Raw genomic sequence first — 11,338 nt, forward strand, 5'->3', positions numbered from 1 at the left:
AGTATTCTTAGGATCTGTTCTGTCTGCTTATAGTCTTTGGACACTAGAATGCTTATCAATTTAGATTTAATATTGAGTAATGTGAATTGCCGGAAGTTAACAAGTTTACTGAATTTGTTATACAAGAATGGGAACATAAAATTTTGAAAACGTTTGGAAAAGAAACATTTGGTCAATGGGGTTGGTGCTCTTAATAGCCGTTTCGAGTTATTTGTGTAAAAATTAGATTTTAAGAGTTTTTTGTGCATTGAGATGATTGCATGTAAAATATAAAGTCCTCTAACATTTAAAACATTAGCATCCCTGTAGAGAGACACTGTGGGATAGAATGGGGGCTTTCGCAGCATAACTTTTAAAATGGAACGGTGAGCTCTCTCTAGTTTGATAATAACCGAGGCTGAGGCGGCTCCCCATACAGAAATGCAGTAGGTTATTAATGATTGGCATAATACCTTATATATGGTCATAAGTTGGTGCTTATCAACTTTGGTTCTGAGAGTTTTCATTACATATATCAGGCGTCTTGTTCGAGTTGACATAGCGTTAATATGCTCATTAAAGGTGAGTTTTTCGTCCAGTATAACACCAAGGTATTTTATAGAATCTGACCTGGTAATTTGATCACAATTACAGCCGCTGCCAATGCTATCGTGGTGAGTAGATTTACCGCACATGTGGGTGAATTTCCCAAACGACTTTTTTTTTTGTCTTCATTGAAATTAGTATTTGAAAAAAGGAATATTGTTCTGTACTATTTTTTTTTGTATTCATTAGGTATTTATTGGGTTGTGGCATAAAATATTATTTGTCTAAGTCTATTTACAAAGGTAGAAATAAATACATAAACCTCTATTTTTGTCACATCGGTGCTGTCCCTCTACTTTTTTTACAAGCAAAAACGCTTATATCGTTATAAAAATAAGTAACTTAAGAATAGAACTTATTCTATTTCATAGAATATTAGTTTTATTATTAATATGTAGCATATTTTATTACGTAATTCATAATATTTATTACTGAGAGGCATAAATGTACTTGTCTCGCAAAATTTTGTCATATCGCTGCACAAAAGTAATTTAAACCTAACTTTGCATCGATGAGTCCGACAGTGTCCCCACCCCAATTTTATTTCCCTCGTTAGTGTGTGCTAGTGCGCAGTCAGGACGGACGTGTGTCAAATCGCTGCATATTCCCGCCAATTACGTAAGTACGACATTTCAGTTACTTCCAAGCAATTATTTTATATTATCGGTGGTTGCATTTTTCTAGTGTAATGTGAAGTTTTATTACGATTGTTTGGTTCTAACAGACATAGTAAGTAAATTAGCATCATTATAGGTACTTGAATTTAGCCTAAATATTATACATTTTTCATAATTTTCAAAAAAGTCGATAATTTCTCACGTCGCTGTTCTCATATCGCTGTAATCGGTGGTCTTTTTTACCACCGATGTGATAATTTACACCGATGTGATAAGAAAAATCAATCGGTGTCTTAAATATCATATCGGTGTTTTGATTCATGATCGACGCATAGTTTTGTCACATCGGTGGATTGTTTTATCACATCGGTAGATCATATTATCACCTCGGTGTAATTTTATCATATTGGTAGACATAGTGTCATTTCATTAAAGTAAACAAAAAAACAATGGAGCATACCTACAACCATACATTATATACATACATATACACATATTATATTTTTTAACTTTCATAAATATTAACTTGTGTGCAGCTCGTGCCGCACACAATTCGTTCGAGTAATTTTGTTTAAGATTAATTTTGTTTAAGAATGCTGAAATCAAAACTAAACGAGGAGGAGAAAAAAGAGAGAAAGAGGTTGATGGAAAGAATAAGAAAAGCTAAAATCAAAAGTGATCCTGTGTTAAACGAGCAGCATTTAAGAAAAGACAGAGAACGCTTAGCTAAAAGAAAGGCAGCTGGACTTATCCTAACCCGAAGCCAAATGACTGCACATGCACGTCGCAATGCACAAAAGAAAAACCGAATCAGTGCCCGTGCATATTATCAGCGGAAAAAAAATAAGGCAAATGGTGCCCGCAACAACCCAACAAGTGTTTCAGAGACCAATGACGCAGAATCGCTACCGAAAAATCAAGATAATGAGCCCGGTATTTCTCAAGAACTAATAGGACCTCATAGCCCACGGCTATTGCGACAGAATGTTCGATGTAATAGTCCTAATTTGCGTATTGATGCCATAGTAGCGAGTAGTTCCCACTATTTACGTACAAGCAGTCCCCTAGATTTATCAATAGCATCTCCTTTACGAACGCCAAGTATTAGTTCTATAAATTCAGAAGAATCAACATTACGCCCAAATAGTCCTAACTTAGACACATCCTTTAATACTGTTAAATTCAAACAAGACATTAAAATGAAATTTCGTAAATATCAAAACGTTAAAACTCAGCAAATACACGATTTAAGAAAACAATTGGCAAAGGCTAATAAAGAGAAACTAATGTACAAAAAGAGATACATGAGACTACATCAAGAATTTAAGAAATTAAAACAGAGTAATTTAGAAGTGAGACGAATCCCAACGAAGCCAAAAAATATAGACCTGCAAAAACGTATCCGTAAGATTGTTGTTCAGTTTTTTGAGGATGATGAAAATTCAAATCTTTGCCCAGGTAAAAAGGATACTGTCACACAAAATGGAGTAAAAAAACAGAAAAGGCTGATGAAAGACACAATTAAAAATTTACACAAAAAGTATTTGACTTCGGGCTACCCTCCAATCAGTTACGTCACTTTTACAAGAATGAGGCCGTTTTGGGTCACGCAGCCAAAATTAAACTTGAGAAATACATGCCTATGTGAGAAACATGAGAACATGGATCTTGTTATATCATCTTTAAAAAGAAATCGTATCATAAAAGAAAACACCACGACTGAAATTCTAAGTAGTATTTGCTGTGATATTTTTAAGGTAGAATGCCTGCAAAGAACATGTCCTGTCTGTAAGAATCGTCATTTAAATTATCAAGAATTTGATAACTCCAAAGATGTTATTTATTGGAATTGGAAGAAGATAAAAAAGAATTACAAAAAAAATGGAGTCGATAAAATAGCCGTTAATGTAGAAAAAGTAAAAATAACCGTTAAACCATTACAACTAATCAAAATATTTGAAAACAATCTGAAACCGTTCTTAACACATTGTAGTAATATACGAAATCAAAGTCAAGCTTTTAAGCACTACAAACAAAACATGACTGAAAAGGATTGTGTCGTTCACATTGACTTTAGTGAGAACTATAGCTCCAAGTACGGGTCCGAAATACAATCTATGCACTTTGGTGGCTGTCGTCAACAATTCACATTACACACTGCTGTAATTTACTATAAAAATAAGGAAGAGAATATAACAACTCAATGTTTCTGCACTATTAGTTCTTCACTGCGCCATGATGCTGCCGCCGTTTGGGCTCACCTTGTTCCAATATTAGAAGAAATTAAACAGGAAGCTCCAATTGTTCAGAATCTTATTATTATTTCTGATTCTCCATCAGGCCAGTATCGGAATAAGAAAATTTTTTATATTATGTCCCAACTCAGTATTTACTGCTCTTCTCTGACTAACATAATATGGAACTATAGTGAATGTGGTCATGGAAAAGGTGCGCCAGATGGAGTAGGTGGGCTACTGAAGCGAACGGCGGATCGATTTGTTGCACACGATGGTGATATGAATAATATAGACTCTTTTGTAAACTATTTAAAATCTGCTGTCCAAGGCGTGAAAATTAGTACTGTAGAAGAATATGAAGTTGAAGAAAAGGACTGGCTTCTCCCTACAAATTTGAACACATTTCGTGGAACATTGCAAGTCAAACAAGTCATTTGGACTAAAGAAGCTAAAAATCGTATAGTTTTACGTCGACTTTCTTGTATAGAAGATGAATGTATGAAATATGTTGTTAAATGTCCACATGGCAAACATCTAGACTTCCACAATTTGTCAACCGAACACGAAATTAAGTCTAAACCTCAACTTTCTACTTCGAGTAATAAAAAATCCAGAACTAAATCCAAAATAGATATCACTAAAATGCGACCAGTAAAGTTAACTGACAAATTAATTTTGTTCCCACAGCCATCACATTCAAAGTATTTTACACCATCAAATACATTAAAAATCTCGGAAAATGCGGCACCCAGATCATCCTCTTCGACAAAAATGTCTGAAAATTTGCTATTGAACTATGTAGATCTTGATCAAAGTACTCCTGCCTGTTCATTTTTAGAGAAAATTGACACGAACATTTTAGTTGGTTTAGAGGAATCAACTCAATTCGTAAATAAAGAGGATACGGTAAAAGCATCTAATAGATTTTCAAGTCCTACCGTGGAAGACAGTGACACCGATGAGGAAATATTTAGAATAAAATCTAAAATTAACTTTAAAAAAGAAAAAAATGAGCCACGTAAACCAACTCCTGACATCAAACAGAGATTTAATTATATATTTGGTTGCAGTGACACTGATGATGACTTATTTTGATCTGGGCTGATTTGTTTTTAAAATTTTTATTTTTATTGTTTTTAGTTTTAATTGAAAAAAAGAGGTTTAATTGTTGTAACAGATAATAATTATAAAAGTACGTAATTAAGTGCTGTGATTAACTATAGGTATACTACATAGTCTTCTATGACTTAAAAGTCTAATTATGGTGCAATTTAATAAAAGTGGAGTACGAAGACGGTTCAAGTTCTGTAGTGATTTATGTTGAACTTAAAGGCTGATTAACATAATAACCAAATTATACTGACAGATTTAATTTAAGTTTTTTTTTTAAGGGTAAAGATTATTTGCTAGATGTAAGATATAAGCGATCTCTATGTAATCTATGATACTTACGCACTGAGAACAAAGATTTTAAAAATATTAAATTAAGTGATAATTAAAGCTGTGATTATTGTAGTGTTGTTATGATTAAGGTTAAACTTAAAAGGCTGATTAATTAGGTATATAAAGTTTTCTTATATAAAGTTTCTATTCTTAGTATTGTTGAACCTAGAACGCCACAATGTTTTAAGTGTACCTACACATGGCAAAACAATTAGCTTGATCGCCACATTAATAAATGTGTATTGTACAATAACGTACAAGAAATTTTTGTTTTTTATACTTCTTTTAAATAAACACAATGATAATTAAAAAAAACATTATTTTTTATTCTAAGAAAATAATACCCTTAGTTCAGGTATTCAGTTCTTAGTCACTCCTTCAAAAATGTATAAGCCTACTATTTCTTTTTTGATGTTCAAAGGTGGATAGATTATCATATCGCTGTATATGTATATCACATCGGTGAATAAATTTATCATATCGGTGTACAGAAAAGATAATCGGTGCCGGATTGTCACATCGGTGGAAACCAGAATTCAAACTGAATTTTCTCCATAGTCTTAAAAGATACGTTGATGGTTACCAATAAGGGAGTATTTAGTATCCTAAATATTACATTAAACATGAAAAAAATAAAAAATATATATAAATGAAAAAGTTCACCGATATGATAAGAAAAATGGCATTTGTTGAAATTCACCCATGTGAATGAAAAACTTTGGGAGAGATTTAGGAGCTGTTGCCCTGGTTTTATGAAAGCATAGAAATTTCGTCTTGGTAGCATTGAGGGAGAGGAGATTATTATTAAGCCACAACATAATTTGGGACATACCTTTTTGGCTTTTATGAAAAACTTCAGCCCAGCTCGGGCCATGAAATAAAATCGCAGTATCATCTGCATAACATATAATATTTGCATCGGTAGGAGGGAGAGAAATGAGATCGTTTAAATATATTAGAAAGAGGATCGGTCCGAGAATGCTTCCTTGGGGAACACCAAACGTGACGCGATCTGGCGAACTAACGTACGAGTTAATTCTCACACGCTGCGTTCTTCCCTGAAGGTAGCTTCTGAACCAATCCAGTGCACATCCTCTTATACCGACACCTTCCAATTTCCTAATCAAGATTGGAACTGAGACGGTGTCGAAGGCCTTACTCAGATCAAGAAATACTCCGACACATACCTGCCCGCTGTCTAGGGAAGAGCTTATTGTGTTCACTAACTCAGAGACGGCATTTTCAGTAGACTTTCCTTTCCGGAAGCCATACTGATGCCCAGCTAGGAGGTTATGTGATTCCAGAAAAGAGACCAATCTTTTGTTCACGCATCTTTCCAAAATTTTGGAAAAACTGGGAAGTAGAGAGATTGGTCTAAAATTACTAGGTTCAGAAGCGGGACCAGATTTATGTATCGGGGTAATAATTGAAGATTTCCATACCTCCGGGAAAACACCTGATGACATGCTGAGATTAATGATTGATGTCAAGGGTAACAATATGCAGCTCGCTATCTTTTTTATAAAATCATTATTTATATTGTCGTATCCTGGTGCACTATTTCTACATAGACCATTAATGATGTCCAGGACTTCTTTTTCGTCCGTAGGATTCAAAAAGAACGAGTCAACCGGAGAATTCGATGGAATGAAGTTTGAAGCAAGAGATTCTTCTGTGGTATTTAATTGATTTAACTTTGACGTAGCAAGATTTTGACCGATATTTGAGAAATAATTGTTGCAAATGTTTACCGATTCAAGAGGATCGGTCTTGATATTTAAAAGGCCAGAGGAACAAGTTTTTGAGCTATTTAAATGTGCTATGCGTTTTATGGCTTCCCAGTAAGGTCGGGGGTTATTTTTATTTTCAGAAAGTGTTTTGCTGTCGAATTCATCTTTGAGACGTCGCAAGAGAGAGATGTAAAAGTTTCTGTAGCGTGAGAAAATTCGCTTTTTTATCGGGTTTTCAGGGTCCTTTCGCAATTCGGAATGTAATTTGTCTTTGTGCCTACCACATCGGATTAAACCTGGAGTCATCCAAGGCTTTAGAGTGTTTTTAGAACGGCTGATTATGTTCATACTAGAGTGTTTTCCTATGATGTCGGTAATATTCGTCATGAAAGTTTCGGCTGCAACTGATGCTGAATTGCAATTAAGGACCTGACTCCAATCCACCTGAAGAAGATCTTGCTTCACGGCGTCTATATTTATTTTTTTATGAATGCGTTTCGAGTTCGAGATTTTATGTTTACTGTTGCTAATCCCCAGCATAACAAGATCGTGGTCGGTAACATCTGATTTACAAACTATTGGAATTTTATCGAGTTGAGTTTTAGTGAATATATGGTCGAGACATGTTTTATTGTGAGTAGGGACGTTGATATCACTTTCATAACCTAGTTCAGCCATGATACAAAGATATTCAGAAGAAGTATCTTGTGTTTGTGATGTGGGGAGTATATCTATATTTATGTCTCCGGTGAAGATGTGACAAGGAAAGTTTTTTTGACAACGTAAGGTTTGAGATAAAGATTGAAGGAAAAGGTTTGGATTTAAAGAGGGTGATCTGTAAACCGCAAGGATTGAAAAGAAATCAGCTATTTCAATGTATAGGTTTACACAATCGGTAATTTCGAGTTCCTTTGCTATTGCTGTTAAATTATTTTTTACGTAGATCACTATTCCGCTAGCTCTATTACTATGCTTTGACGTGTGGAACGAGTTGTAGTTATACATTTGGTTGATGGTAGAATGAGGAGTCAGCCAGCACTCGGTTAGAATTATAACGTCAAATTCAATTTTGGTACGAGCCATAGTTATTAAAAAGTTGTCAAAATTCTTATTAAGACTTCTTATGTTGGTTGCAATAACATTGAGGTCAGAATGAGAAAGAATATCTGTGCAGAATTCTGGTGAATCTTTAATTTGACATATTTTATTATTGGAACTATCTATGTCCTGTATAACTCGTAAGTCAATCATTATTATGTTTTTTTATATTTAGATGAATTTGAAAAGAGAATAAAGTTCCAGCAAACCATAAAGAGATAATAAATAACTAAGAATGAGATAGTTCCAAAGTGTGATGCAAACAGAGACAGATTCAAGACCACCAACCATTTAAAACCCATAAACACCACGAAACAATTAAAACTAATACAGGGCTTGACAAGCAACAGTGTACAAATAACAACAACAAATATAGCATATTCACATAACCAAGGAAGTGTAAATAAAGTGTCAACTTTTAAGCTTAGAACAGATTCAATAATCAACCAACAAAAGATTAGTACAGTAAACAAGCTCCGATTTATATCTTCATCGGCATTATAAAAATTGAGACAAAAGTATCTATACAATAAAAAACAATAAAAATTTAGATCTAGTAAAACTGTAAATAATAAATTTTTACTTTTAAGAATAATCTGTAGTAGTTTAGAATAAACCATTGAATTATTAATAAAATAAACAAAAAAGAAGAATATCAAATTTAAAATAAAAACAGGAATGTACGCATGGAATGGTTTCCTTAAAATTATCCTTGGAATGGTTATCTTATTATTTAAATTTATATTTTTAGTCTGACTTGGGAGGGCAGATCCGATGGAGGTCATCATAGGATTGAATTGGAATTGCAGGGCTCCCAGTGTATTTTCGAAAATAAATAGTTCCGTTTTTGATCCAGCAATATTTGAATGAGTGGGTAATGGCTGATTTACGCGCTTCACGAAACAACAGTCTTCTATCCCTTGTGAGCCTTTCGTTAATGTATACCCTTCTTTCTTGGCCTTGACCAATTATATCCTTGCTCACGAGATTTCTCCTTGATTTACCGGATTTTAAAAACTCGTCACGCTTTAATTTTCTTGTAAAGTGGATCGTAAGCGGTCGAGGAGCAGTAAGATCCTGGATATTGCTATCGGTCTTCTCTAGTCGTCTGCGTGTTCCGGATCTAGAAACATTGTCAAGGTCCGCCTCTGACATGTTTAGACCAATTTTATTAGCTAAGGTTAGAGCAATATGCACGGGATTTTCGTTAGGCATTTCTTCAATTCCAATCACTTCTATAGATTTTGTAAGCATGGATTGTGATTTATTATCGAGTTGTTGTTTTAGTTGGGATATAGTTATTTGGAGATCTTCGTTTTCACGATACTTTTCTTCAATAAGTTTAATTTTCACGTCTTGGCTCTCAATTTTTGCAGAAATTCCTTCTAGTTGGGCCTGGTAATTGTTCAGTGTTGTAACAACCCTTTCCAAGTCAACTTTAAAACTAGACATAGACTGACGGAGCAGTCTCATTTCTTCGGCAAGAGTTTGCATGTCATGAGACCCAGCTGGTTGAACGGCAGCCATAGAACCAGACTGCGGGCTACTAAATTTGCTGATTTTCTTACGTTTGGTTATATTGTCCTCCACTGCAGAAGTGCGCACCGGAGTTGTTGAGTTATCCCCGCCTTTTTTTAATGTAGCTTGACAATTAGGACATATAAAACGCGTCTTTTGTTCTGTTGTCAAAGCCGTAGGGCTGACGCAGAGGAGATGAAATAATTTATCACAATTCTCTGAAGCGCAGGTTAAATAGTTTTTATCTCTGATTGCGAGGAGGCAGGCTGAGCAGTTTTTTTGAGAAGACATTATTTTAGTTTTATTAATTATACACTATTTGATCACGTATAAATGGATGGTTTATTTATTAATCGGTTATTATATTATAGTCTAGTTATTTTATAAAAATCACTTATTAATTTGTTTTGCACGTTCAGTACAGTCAGTATGCCGCACAGTGTGTAAGCACAGTCACGCGGTGAGGTCATGCGCACAAGCGGAGCGGTGAGTCATAAGCGGAGCGACTCAGCGAGTGATCTGCTTAGCAACGCGTTTAAATAATAACGTTTAACTGCACTTATCTGATATTACTTTAGTTATACTGCACTGATTTTGAGGATTGTTGTAGCACTTTCACGGTTGTGATGAGTGATAACTGAGTCTATGTGGGATAATTATAAACTTGCAAGTAAAAAGTAAGTTACGTGAAAAAAGACTGTACGCGACGTGTGGACCGTAAGGCGCGACGGCGTTAACTGTTGTTTACTTAAGCGTGACGTCACGCGTGTTTTAGTCAAAATGGCCAACTGCAGTATTTCAATGTTTTATTTTATTGATAATCTCATTAATCTTAATGTTTTTAAGATTTCTAAGTCACTATATGTAATTTATCTATTATACATTTTCCCTTAAAAACACTAATACGATCATTTATGGATACTGTCGTCATGCCTATTCACCGAAAAAATAAACACTTATTACCGCTTATTACTTATGGCTGGCGTCCACTAGGCGGATCGGGCCGGGCCGCATCGCAACGCAAAAATACGCCGGCCTATGTTTTGTATGAAACATCGTCCATTAGCGACGGATCGGGTCGGGGCGGGCCGCAATGCATTGGCGGATATCGCTTCGCAGGCGGATTTCTGCCGGCGGTGCGCTGCGGCCCGGCCCGCCCCGACCCGTCTAGTGGACGCAGGCAGGCGGATGTAAGCGGCGAGCGTCTGTTAGATAAAATCCGCCTAGGCGGTCCGCCGCGCCCCGTACAGGTGGACGCAGGAGCAAACAGCGCGTCCATTAGAGACGGCCCGTTGCGATGCGGCCCGGCCCGATCCGCCTCTAATGGACGCCTAGCATTATTAGTAACCCGTATTCTGAAGGGCCGTAAGAAAATTTAATATATGAAAATCCAAATTAAAAGAAACTAGAGCCAATTAAATAATTTTAATGATTACATTCGCAAACTGGGTACTTGAAATATATAAATCTGTAGAAATATCCAGGGCAACAAAAAAAAATTGTTTTTTTGTTGAGCTGTGTAATAATTTAAATACTAAAAAATTAAAAATTCTTCACTGTCAAAATGTATAGAATATTTTGGAATCGTAGAGTGAGAATGAACCATAGAGGAGGCACTAAAATGACAAGGAATGCGTGAGAGAAATACACTTATGACTATAAAGCTAAGAGCAAGAGAGACAGAAACATTGTTTTTTGTTTCTCTCATGTTATGCGATTTCTTTTGTTGGGGACAAAGGCAGTTTGTCCCAAACAAGCGGCTACAGTCCATTGTTTTGCTAGTTTTCTGTTTTTTCTCGCTGTTAAGTGACTTCAAAGTTTAATAAACGTTGACAGTGATCTGTTTTAATCCGACTTTAAGTGAAAATATGGTGCGTTGTAGTGTGATTGGTTGTAAAAATCGGCCGGAACGAAGATTACCAAATATTACCTTTCACACGTAAGTAAACTTATTTGAAGTATATTGTTTTATAGAACTGGATATAGTTGATACATTTTCATTAACTCTAATGTGAAATTATCTACAAATATATAATATTTTCATCGAAATAGACGTAAACATTTTTTTGTGTTATCCGACTAAATTACGAAGTGTTCTTGTTGTTCAGGA

General features: G+C 35.2%; 1 pseudogene; it reads left to right on the plus strand.

Moving 5' to 3' along the window:
- Positions 1-702: 702 nt before the first annotated feature.
- On the plus strand, positions 703-5,576 carry LOC149477842 (uncharacterized; annotated as a pseudogene).
- Positions 5,577-11,338: the final 5,762 nt, after the last annotated feature.

Source organism: Colias philodice, chromosome 23, assembly GCF_061535455.1.
Source record: "Colias philodice isolate Cphi_HAF_F1 chromosome 23, ilColPhil1 Martin Lab GWU primary, whole genome shotgun sequence".
NCBI lineage: Eukaryota > Metazoa > Arthropoda > Insecta > Lepidoptera > Pieridae > Colias > Colias philodice.